This window comes from Eurosta solidaginis, chromosome X (assembly GCF_040869045.1).
Source record: "Eurosta solidaginis isolate ZX-2024a chromosome X, ASM4086904v1, whole genome shotgun sequence".
Taxonomy (NCBI): domain Eukaryota; kingdom Metazoa; phylum Arthropoda; class Insecta; order Diptera; family Tephritidae; genus Eurosta; species Eurosta solidaginis.
Window position 1 is genome coordinate 18,906,750 of NC_090324.1, and position 12,824 is coordinate 18,919,573.

Sequence of the window (12,824 nt, forward strand, 5' to 3'; positions counted from 1 at the left end):
CGCAAAGTTTCTTATCTGAACAGTCGGTTATATGAGATATATACTATATATACCACCGATCTCAATGATTTTTTGACACAACAATATATACTATACACGTAAGCATTTGGTGAAATTTGAAGCTTCTAGCTGTTAAAATGGGGAAGAAATTGCGCAAAGTTTCTTATCTGAACAATCGGTTGTATGAGATATATACTATATATACCACCGATCTCAATGATTTTTTGACACAACAATATATACTATACACGTAAGCATTTGGTGAAATTTGAAGCTTCTAGCTGTTAAAATGGGGAAGAAATTGCACAAAGTTTCTTATCTGAACAATCGGTTGTATGACATTATATATACCACCGGTCTCTATGAATTTTCGGGCAACAATATATGCTATACACGAAAACATTTCATGAAATTTGAACATATTTAAACGATTTTTAAGATAAATATAAAATAAACAAGTAAGGAAGGTTAAGTTCGGGTGTAAACGAACATTACATACTCAGTTGAGAGCTATGGTGACAACATAAGGGAAAATAACCATGTAGGAAAATGAACCGAGGGAAACCCTGGAATGTGTATCAAATGAAAGGCGTTAAAGAGTATTTTATGAGGGAGTGGGCCATAGTTCTATAGGTGGATGCCATTTAGGGATATAGCCATAAAGGTGGATCAGGGTTGACTCTAGAATGCGTTTGTACGATATGGGTTTCAAATGAAAGGTGTTAATGAGTATTTTAAAAGGGAGTAATCCTTAGTTCCATAGGTGGACGCCATTTCGAGATATCGCCGCAAAGGTGGACCAGGGGTGACCCTAGAATTTGTTTGTACAATATGGGTATCAAAAAAAAGGTGTTAATGAGTATTTTAAAAGGGAGTAATCCTTAGTTCCATAGGTGGACGCCGTTTCGAGATATCGCCATAAGGTGGACCGGGGGTGACCCTAGAATTTGTTTGTACAATATGGGCATCAAACGAAAGGTGTTAATGAGTATTTTAAAAGGGAGTGGGCCTTAGTTCTATAGGTGGACGCCGTTTCGAAATATCGCCCTAAAGGTGGACCAGGGGTGACTCTAAATATGTTTGTACGATATGGGTATCAAATTAAAGGTATTAATAAGGGTTTTAAAAGGGAGTGGTGGTTGTTGTATAGGTGGTCGCCTTTTCGAGATATCGCCATAAAGGTGGACCAGGGTTGACTATAGAACGCGTTTGCACGATATGGGTATCAAATGAAAGGTGCTAATGAGTATTTTAAAAGGGAGTAATCCTTAGTTCCATAGGTGGACGCGGTTTCGATATATTGACATAAAGGTGGACCAGGGGTAACCCTAGAATTTGTTTGTACAATATGGGTATCAAATGAAAGGTGCTAATGAGTATTTTAAAAGGGAGTAATCCTTAGTTCCATAGGTGGACGCGGTTTCGAGATATCGCCATAAAGGTGGAGCAGGGGTGACCCTAGAATTTGTTTGTACAATATGGGTATCAAAAGAAAGGTGTTAATAAGTATTTTAAAAGGGAGTGGGCCTTCGTTCTATAGGTGTTCGCCTTTTCGAGATATCGCCATAAAGGTGGACCAGGGGTGACTTTAGAATATGTTTTTACGATATGGGTATCAAATGAAAGGTGTTAATGAGTATTTTAAAAGGGCGTGGGGCTTAGTTCTATAGGTGGACGCCTTTTCAAGATATCGCCATAAAGGTGGACCAGGGGTGACTCTAGAATGAGTTTGTACGATATGGGTATCAAATTAAAGGTATTAATGAGAGTTTTAAAAGGGAGTGGTGTGAAGGCGTTTTCCAGATATCGACCAAAATGTGGAACAGGGTGACCCAGAACATCATCTGTTGGGTACAGCTAATTTATTTATATATGTAATACCTGCCAAGATTTTAAGGGTTTTTTATTTCGCCCTGTAAAACTTTTTCATTTTCTTCTACTTAATATGGTAGGTGTCACAACCATTTTATAAAGTTTTTTCTAAAGTTATATTTCGCGTCAATAAAACAATCCAATTACCTTACCATGTTTCATGCTTTTTTTCGTATTTGGTATAGAATTAGGGCATTTTTTCATTTTTCGTAATTTTCGATATCGAAAAAGTGGGCGTGGTCATAGTCGGATTTCGTTCATTTTTCATACCAAGATAAAGTGAGTTCAAGTAAGCACGTGAACTAAGTTCATTAAAGATATGTCGATTTTTGCCCAAGTTATCGTGTTAACGGCCATGCGGAAGGACAGACGGACGCCTGTGTATAAAAACTGGGCGTGGCATCAACCGATTTCGCCCATTTTCACAGAAAACAGTTAGTGTCATAAAATCTATGCCCCTACCAAATTTCAAAAGGATTGGTTAATTTTTGTTCGACTTATGGCGTTAAAAGTATCCTAGACAAATTAAATGAAAAAGGGCGGAGCCACGCCCATTTTGAAATTTTCTTTTATTTTTGTATTTTGTTGCACCATATCATTACTGGAGTTGAATGTTGATATAATTTACTTATATACTGTAAAGATATTAAATTTTTTGTTAAAATTTTACTTAAAAAAAATTTTTTTTTTAAAGTGGGCGTGGTCCTCCTCCGATTTTGCTAATTTTTATTAGGCGTACATATAGTAATAGAACTAACGTTCCTGCCAAATTTCATCAAGATATCTTCAACGACTGCCAAATTACAGCTTGCAAAACTTTTAAATTACCTTCTTTTAAAAGTGGGCGGTGCCACGCCCATTGTCCAAAATTTTACTAATTTTCTATTCTGCGTCATAAGTTCAACTCATCTACCAAGTTTCGTCGCTTTAGCTGTCTTTTGTAATGAATTATCGCACTTTTTCGGTTTTTCGAACTTTTCGATATCGAAAAAGTGGGCGTGGTTATAGTCCGATATCGTTCATTTTAAATAGCGATCTGAGATGTGTACTCAGGAACCTGCATACCAAATTTCATCAAGATACCTCAAAATTTACTCAAGTTATCGTGTTAACGGACGGACGGACGGACATGGCTCAATCAAATTTTTTTTCGATCCTGATTATTTTGATATATGGAAGTCTATATCTATCTCGATTTCTTTATATATGTACAACCAACCGTTATCCAATCAAACTTAATATACTCTGTGAGCTCTGCTCAACTGAGTATAAAAATAGGTAGGTCCTTTGTGTGAGGATGCAAAGCTTCACGTTTTTTGTGGTCTGCATGTAAAAACTACGACTATGAATCACGTATTTCAAAAATATATGAAGTAAACGTAACTATTTGATGAAACTTGATGAATTTTGAAGCTTCTATCCATAAAAAAGGGGCAAAAATGACAGTTTGTATGAAGTATATAATATATATACCACCGATCTCTATGATTTTTTCAGACAACAATATATGCTATATACGTAAGCATTTGGTGAAATTTGAAGCTTCTAGCTGTTAAAACGGGGCAGAAATTGCGCAAAGTTTCTTATCTGAACAATCGGTTGTATGAGATATATACTATGCATACACCCGATCTCAATGATTTTTTCAGACATCAATATATGCTATACACGTAAGCATTTGGTGAAATTTGAAGCTTCTAGCTGTTAAAATGGAGCCGAAATTGCAAAAAAAAATATATATATACTATATATATCATCATATATATTATATATATCACCGATCTCTATGATTTTTTGACACAACAATATATTCTATATACGTAAGCAATCGGTGAAATTTGAAGCTTATAGCTGTTAAAATGGGGTAGAAATTGCGAAAAGTTTCTTATCTGAACAATCGGTTGTATGAGATATATACTATTGTAGTAGGACTAAATATAAGGTTTTAGTACTTAATAAGTCAGACTATCTGGCAACGCTATTCGATTAAGGTAAAAACATACTGGTAACTTGTAAGCACTTATGTCAATCGTTTTAAAGTATGAAACAAAAAACAAAAAGAAATAAAAGGATCATTCGATTGTAACCCCGAAGACGGTCAGTTGTGCTTTATTTAAACGAAAGAGTGTGTATCTACATATTTTACCAGAAGTGGTCGTGAATCCACCATCCTAAATATACAAATTCAATTTATGTGATAATGGACGAAATCCAAATTAACGCCAAAAGATACACACAATGCAACTTAAGGCATGGTGTACCGCAGTCGGGGTAAACGCTAGCTGAGCAAAGGCATCGCTCGCAGCTAGATTGAGCGAATCTGCTGAAGCCAGAACCGACTCCGACGTTTACAAGTTTAAACTCTTAGAAAAAGAAATCGAACTCCTTAAGCTTAAGTTGGAAATGGAAAAAGCAGGCGCGCCTCAAAGCACCAAACATGATATGCCCCTACAAACCGTAAAAGAGTTAATGGCTGAGTACGACGGTGGTGATCGCTTCGAGACATGGTGCTCCCAAAGCGTCGCTCGCAGCTAGATTGAGCGAACTCTCGGCGGAAGCACGCGGATTATGTCCAGCGCAACAAGAAAAGAGTAACACAAAATCCAGCGGAAAAGATGGCGGCAACGGGTTACAAAGAAAAAACAATGGCAGGGGCTTGCAAGTAAATGACGGCGTTAGCGACAACGAAAACGGCAATCACAACGGCGATGGTAACGGAAATTGCAATGAAGGCGAGGCGGTAAGCGAAGATGACTATGACGCAAGCAGCGCTGTTGGCAGCAATGTCGCTTAAAACCACGATGACGCCCGAAATAGCGGAATTTTGTGCGCCGATAACGGCGTTTCAGGCAAAAGTAATGTAGCAAGCCATCACGACGCCAACGAATCTGCTGAAGCCAGAACCGACTCCGACGTTTACAAGGTTAAACTCTTAGAAAAAGAAATCGAACTCCTTAAGCTTAAGTTGGAAATGGAAAAAGCAGGCGCGTCTCAAAGCACCAAACATGATATGCCGCTACAAAACTTAAAAGAGTTAATGACTGAGTACGACGGTGGTGATGGCTTCGAGACATGGTGCTCCCAGCTGCGACACTTCCAATGAGTACTACACATTCCGGATGAAGTTTTAAGTTTGGCGATGAGACTTAAATTGAAGGCATGGCGTTGTCGTGGTATAACGCAAATCACATATACAACCGGGGCGTCGACGATACTCTCCATGAAATGGCAGCGCTATTCGCGTGCAAACAAACCGTATTAGTAGTACGCCAAAAATTTGAAAAACGTGCTTGCAGACTGGAGAAAGTTTCGGCGATTACGTTAACGAAAAGCGCTTGTTAAGCGCTGCTTTAAATCTTGTAGAAAACGAAATCATCGATTACGTGAAAATACAAAATTTTAAAACGGTAAACGAGTTGTTGATGGCGTTCAGAACAATTGCATTACATAAACGTACCGCAGCAAAGCTTATGTCCACACTAATTACATGCTATAATTACAACTGCTCCGGTTTCATCTCGAAAGAATGTCGAAAACCCAAACGCAGTCCAGGAACATGCTACGCTTGTGGAGAACTAGGCCATTTCGCTGCGAGATGCAAAAATTACAAAAAGCCACCACCAGTAAATAAGTTTGTAGGTAAATTTAGTATAAAAATAGTAGCGCACCCTAATGTTAACGAATGACTAATCGATTCGGGGAGTCCGGTGAGCCTGATGAACCGTAACCTTGTACCTAAAGAAGTTAATTTAAAAAGAGTTGGCGAAAAATACTTTGGAATTAATAGTTGTTTACTTAATACTATTGGAAGTATACTTTGTTTCGTAAAACTTAAAAATAAAAACGTGTTAACAGAATTTATAATTATTCCTGATGAATCGATTAGTTATTCGGCTATTTTAGGCAGGAATTTTATAGAGTCAAGTGGGGCAAAACTTCAAATCGATTGAATTGAGTTTTTAAATGAAGATATGGGAAAGTATGTTGGAAACAAAACATCTGATGTCAGCGGTGACGACAAAATAAATTTAGCCACGAGCAATCAATCGATGGCTGAGGTCATAGAAAAAATACTAGCCTAAGAAATACAAACTAAAATGTTGAGTAGTTGAGTATAAAGTCGGAAGTGAAGTCACTTACAAAGAAAGGAAAGCTCTCCATAAATTGTTTTGCAAAGAATATCTAGATCCATCCAGGCCAAACGAATCTAGTATAAGAAAATAAATACATTTGGTGTTAACCGATAACAAACCCTTCAGTTGCACCCCTAGAAGATTATCTTATAACGAAAAGGCAGAATTGCAAACAATTATAGATGACTATATTAGGAAAGGGTATATACGCCCTAGTGATCCAAGGTTCGTATCCCGATAGTGCTAGTTAAAAAGAAAACAGGAGATCTTAGAATGTGTGTCGATTATAGGAAGTTGAAAACACTACGGACTCAATCAGTCTATGTGAGGTCCTCATGTACCGGCCAGTTCAACCTACCATAGGAAGTTGAATAAAGTCACTGCCAAAGATAATTACCCCATACCACTCATAGATGACTTACTCGATAGGTTAGCGAATAAAAAACTTTTTACGAAGCTAGATCTAAATGGATTTTTCCACGTTTTCGAAGATGAAGAGTCATTAAAATATACCTCGTTCACTACGCCATTAGGGCATTTCGAATTTTTAATGATGCCTTTTGGGCTAAGAAATGCCCCTGCTACTTTTTAAAAATTCATCAACAAAAGTTTTGCTGATTTGATAGCGAAAGTGAGATAATTGTATACCTTGACAACATAATGATAGCAACGGAAACGTTGGAAGAACATTTGCTTATGTTACGTAAAGTTTTCCAACTACTAGTTCAAAATAAACTAGAGCTACGATTAGACAAATGTGACTTTATGATGACAAAGATATCCTTTCTAGGCTACTCTATTACAGGCGAAGGAATAAGGGCAGATGAAAAAGGGTTAGGAGCAATTAAAAACTATGCAGTACCAACCAAGTTGCAAGAAGTACATAGTTTTCTAGGATTATGCTCATACTATCGTAGATTCATAAAAGATTGTTCTACCATAGTGAAACCACTTTACGACCTCTTAAAGATAGGAGAAAAATTTCGGTTTGGTCCAACTGAACTAAAAACTTTCGACACACTTAAAGAAAAGTTGTTGGCAGCCCCAGTATTAGCACTATACGATCCTAAAGATTCTACTGAACTTCACTGTGATGCAAGCTCTCTAGGTTTCGGACCAATATAACTCCAAAAGAAAAGGGATGGTAAACTGCACCCAGTCTTTTATTTCTCCAAACGTACAACAGAAGTAGAATCTAGATATCACAGTTTCGAACTTGAAACACTGGCAATAATATATGCGTTAAAAAGATTTAGAGTGTATCTACAGGGGATAAAGTTTAAAATCGTTACCGACTGCAATTCTCTCATTCTAACACTTAATAAAAAAGAGATGGATCCACGAATCGCCAGGTGGGCGCTAGATTTACAAAATTATGATTACGAGCTTGAACATAAAGAGGGAGACGATCAAGTTATTATTCACCGCCTTTGTTATGTCGCCTTTGGAATATGCAGTTTTTATTTGGAGGCCAAGCCAGCAGACAGCTGTAAATAGAATAGAGCGTATACAGAAGATCTTTCTTAAATATGCTCTTCGACCTTTAAACTTCTCTGAACCTATGCCTCCTTATTCTTCTCGTCTCTTGCTATTATACCTTAAGACCTTGATGGATCGTAGATCTATTATCTGCTTAAGTTTCGCTTATAATATTATTAATGGGTTTATTGACTTCCCGTACTTGCTGGAGCGGTTTCGATTTAATGTTCCTCAACGTTCTCTCCGAAATTTCTATCCCTTTTATGGTGATAATCTTAGAACTAATTATGCCTGTAATGGTCCTATTGCCCGTGCTATACGTGGGTTTAACTCACTGAGCGTTAGGGTTCCTTGGATTTTTCACTACCAAGGTTTACATTTTTAATTATTTTAAACTCTGCATTTTAAGTTCTGCGGTCCATATATGTATATAAGTTTCATACTTTTAGCTCTACATTTAATTTCAGAATTATTTAATATATTTAGTCTGTAAGGCTTTATTCCTTTGCTGCAAATAAATGAAATGAAATGAAATGAAAAAGAATGCAACATGTAGACGCATTAAGCCGAACAAAAATATTAGTTATTTCCACAAACACCTTTGAAGAAAACCTAATAATATGCCAAAATAGGGACAACCATATAAGGCAAATAAGGGAAGAGTTAGAAAACAAAGAAAGTACTATTTACGATGTGAGAAATGGACTAGTCTATAAAAATAACGGCAACGACCTGTTGTTATACGTACCCGAGGATTTGGAACAGCACGTGCTGTATAAATATCATGACGAAATGGGTCATATGGGAATAGAAAAAGTTGTAGAAACTTTAAGTAAAAGTTATTGGTTCCCGGGAATTAGAAAAAAACTGCCGTTTACGTAGAAAACTGTTTAAAATTCATAGCGTTCTCTAGGAAATGTGGCAAAAAGGAAGGATTTTTGCATATGATGCCAAAAGGAAATAAACCATTCGAAATGATTCACGTAGATCATTATGGACTAATCCATAGTGAAAATACAAAAAAGAAACACGTTCTGGTAGTTATAGATTCCTTTACGAAGTTCGTTCGCCTGTATCCCTCAAAGACGACATCGTCAAAGGAAGCCATTGCGATGTTAAAAGAATATTTTAGAGCGTATAGTAGGCCCAAAACGATATTTTCAGACAGAGGAACATGTTTTACATCGAAAGAATTTGAAGAATTTTTACAAGATAACAATAGATAAAAGATATAAGCTGGGATAGAGTATTAGAATCAGCAGAATATTCAATGAATAACATGATACACAAAGCGACCAAAGAACACCCCAGCGTACTGCTGTTCGGTGTTACTCAAAGAGGAAAAATCATTGATAGCATACAAGAAAATGTTTTAGAAGCGGCGAAACACCAAGAGCTTCGGGACATAGAAACCTTCGGGAATCAAGCGGAAGTAGTACAACAGAAAGCACAAATGTATAATAAAGAATATTCAGATTCCAAACGTCAAGAGCCACGTACGTTCAATGTAGGAGATAATGTAGTAATATCTAATATAAGCTCTCAAATAGGAGCATCTAGCAAACTCATACCAAAATTCAAAGAACCCTACAGAATATCCAAAATTCTAGAAAACGATTGTTATCTGGTTGATGATGTTGAGGGTTTCCAACAAACACAAATTCCCTATAAAGGTATATGGTCAATTGAAAACTTAAAGCCATGGTTAAATCATAAGAAAAACTATGACATAAATAACGATAAATAGTTTTAAATGAGGACGTACGTAGTGTGCTAATGTAAACTAATACTAAAATATTTGGCATAGAATCAGGGGATTCTATTTCGTCAGGATGGCCGAGTCATTAGATAAATATATCTACATTTTATGTCCATTGTATAAAATTTTCGATTATGTTAATGAAACGTTGACAAGCAAGGTAAATATGTCTACATTTAATGTTCATTGTATAAAATGTTCAATTATGTTAATGAAACGTTGAGTAAATAAAATAATATATCAACATATTATGTTCATATGTACAACATTTTCGATTATGTTGGTAAAACTTTAACTAAACGTAAATGTAACAAAGTGTTTATGTTTTTATGCATCAAAGTTGTATTATGTTGTTAAAACGTATGTAATTGTATAATAGATGTGGTTATTTACATATAATGGCCGAGCTGTAGTAGGATTAAATATAAGGTTTTAGTACGAAATAAGTCAGACTATCTGGCAACGCTATTCGATTAAGTTAAAAACATACTGGTAACTTGTAAGCACTTATGTAAACCATTTTGAAGTGTGAAACAAAAAAGAAAAAAAAAATAAAAGGATCATTCGATTGTAACCACGAAGCCGGTCAGTTGTGCTTTATTTCAACAAAAGAATGTGTATCTACATATTTTACTATATATACCACCGATCTGTATGGTGAAATTTGAAGCTTCTAGCTGTTAAAATGGAACTGAAATTGCGAAAATATATATATATACTATATATACCACCATATATATACTATATATACCTCCGATCTTTATGATTTTTTCAGACAACAATATATGCTATATACGTAAGCATTCGTTGAAATTTGAAGCTTCTAGCTATTAAAATACGGCAGTAATTACGAAAACTTTCTTATTTGACTTTAAAGTGAGGAATAGTTTACCTGCCCGATAGGTAAATTAAAGTTTATTGGGTGGATGACATCTCAATCCGTTTCCGGGATATATACCTAAATATTGACTAGGGCTACCAGCGGATGGGTGTTCACGATATGGGTATCGAATGAAAGGGGTGTCAAATCGGGTAGGTCTGATAATCGGTCAACATATATCTGGTATGGTCCCATAAATGTTAAGGGTAGGCTACCACATATTTTTTTTGGCAACATTTGTTTTATTTTTTTAAGATATAGCATTCAAAACTACATACAACCATGAAGTTTTTTTTAACTATTTCAAGAAATTTATTATAAGGAAATTATTACAAGGAAAATGAAGAAAAGAAGGATGATGTGGAAGATGAAGAGAATGAGGAAGTTTTAATAGTTACTAAGAGTCGTAATTTAAATTATATTTGTTACTTTAACAACGAATAATTTACTACCATAAATAAAGTATACTTTCACTACGGTTTTTAGCAAAACAACGCTTGCCGGGTCAGCTAGTGATTTTATATAAATTGTCTCACGCTGAATGCATATGGTTTTATAACTTTTCAAATGCAACATGACGGTTCTAAGAGTTATCCAATTCTGCTGAAATTTTCCACAGCTTTTTTTCAGATCATAATTTATTTTACCCTGCCCGAAAAGCAAACCTTTTTTTAACGCACAGCTTTCTCGAAACGTTGCTTGGTTACCGTTAAGTTTAACTCTAATTTAACTTACATATTTTTGCAGGCCATCATGTCTAGAGTAGCAAATTGCCTGATTCGCTGTTTTTACGCTCACAAATTTTAGGTGACGATAACAATAGCCAAGCATTGGTTACTTGATTACTTTCAAGGTTGTAACCACAAATATAAATTAAAGCAAACAGTAGCGAAAAATTGTGAAAAAAATATTAATTATGTTTAAAAAATGCCCAAAAGAATGATTTTTAGCTTTTAATTTCTGTTATTTATTCCAGTTTGGTTTTTATTGAAAACATATAAAGGACGCCACTCACTTTCACTACCCAAAAATATAATAAGGTTTAATCTGGCTATAACGTCAATAGATATTGATTGTCGTGCTGCTCTGTCGCGCCGTAAATAACGACCCTCATAAGAACATGTGTAAAAATAATTTAACAGATCTCACTAAGCTCCTTATCTAGACAATTGGTTTGTATGAAATATATACTATACATATTACCAATCTCTACGATTTTTTCAGACAATAATATATATGCTTTATGCATGCCGGTTCCGACAAATATACATATGTATAATCTAGTCCTAATATACCCACTCACCAGATTTTATCAATGATTAAGGGACTAGTTTGCCTTCAAACAGACCTGACGGGCATGGATAAATCAACTCAGATCGTCATCCTGATAAATTCGGTATACTGGTTGATCTATATATTTTCCCTTACTACTCACAATCAAACTTCATTTCCATGAAAAGTTTAGAAAATAAGAAAGGCATATAAATAAAATCAAACCAGAGGAGTAAATGAAAATATAGTTTTAAAGCCAGCATTAAACATAATTTTATATAAAAAAGTGTTTTCCTAAAATAGCTTTGAAACATTTTTAATCAAGTAGTAAATAAGAGATTCCTGCCCTCGGGCCTGTCTCTAAAACCTATTGCTTACCTTTGGGTTTTAAGGTGGTCGCCCTCCTTCTCAACTATAAACATACGGTAATGTGAGGAATATGGAAAATCCGAGCTACTTTCTTTTTTGATACTCTCTAATATAGATATTTGATCATTTAACACTAACGTCTGCCGAGGTTTCCCGCTTCACCTGTTGCAACAAGTTGTGGATAGGAATTCCACCTGGGCCACTGTTCATTCACATTAAAACTCCTACAGCTTGTTTTTGATTAATACATTTTCGATTACTGTATGTTAAACAAAATATTTGGTTACTTATTTTCCATATTTTTTATTATTAACTAGTTCGTTTAATGAGTTTCGAATAGTCTGGTATTAACTACATAAAATAAACTTCCAGTTCGGGGCTTCACCTACAATTTAATTAAGCTAAGTATATTTAGAACACATTGACACGCGCCGCTATTTGTTTTTTTAAGTACGTACTTAAACTGTGCGCGAAGTAAGACATCGAACCGGCGGCCAAAAGAACACTGTTTCAGCATCGACCGCCAATTGATATATGTACGTAAGCACCACCATAATAAAATGTCTTTAGCACAATCACTTCACGTCAGAAAAGCTTGCCTACTTGCTAGATAATGAGGGTAGAAAAAACAAAAAAAATATAAAAGAAGGCAAGAGAGGAAATGTTAATGTCCAATTTAACTCAAAGCTGGCATATGCAAACATTATTGGTCCTGGTTTTGAGAAGTGTGACTGAGAACGCGAAATGATTGAGACAATCCATCCTTTAGCAACCAATGTGGTATTATATAATATATATGTATATCGTGCATGTATAAATGTATGTACTCACGAAATATGTTAGTCCAATCACATAAATTATACAAATCGAAACATTGAGCAATTCACCATTTCATAAGTTGGGCCCCTAGACTTTTTATTCTACCTCTCATGAAAATGAAATTGTATATTAAGTTTGTCACGAACCTCAAAATTGTAAGTCCTTAAAGGATAAGAGGTAGACTTAGTGTGAGGATAACTGATCTTATTTTATACCTTTCATGAAAATGAAATTGTGTATT

General features: G+C 35.4%; 1 protein-coding gene across 1 annotated transcript in view; it reads right to left on the reverse strand.

The window, feature by feature from the left end:
- Positions 1-12,230, reverse strand: part of LOC137234445 (uncharacterized) — a 77,116-nt gene extending 64,886 nt beyond the window's left edge. The window contains exon 1 of the mRNA XM_067757980.1: positions 12,154-12,230. The gene's annotated coding sequence lies outside the window, so the exon portion shown is untranslated. The remainder of the gene's footprint in view (positions 1-12,153) is intronic.
- Between the last annotated feature and the right edge of the window lie 594 nt (positions 12,231-12,824).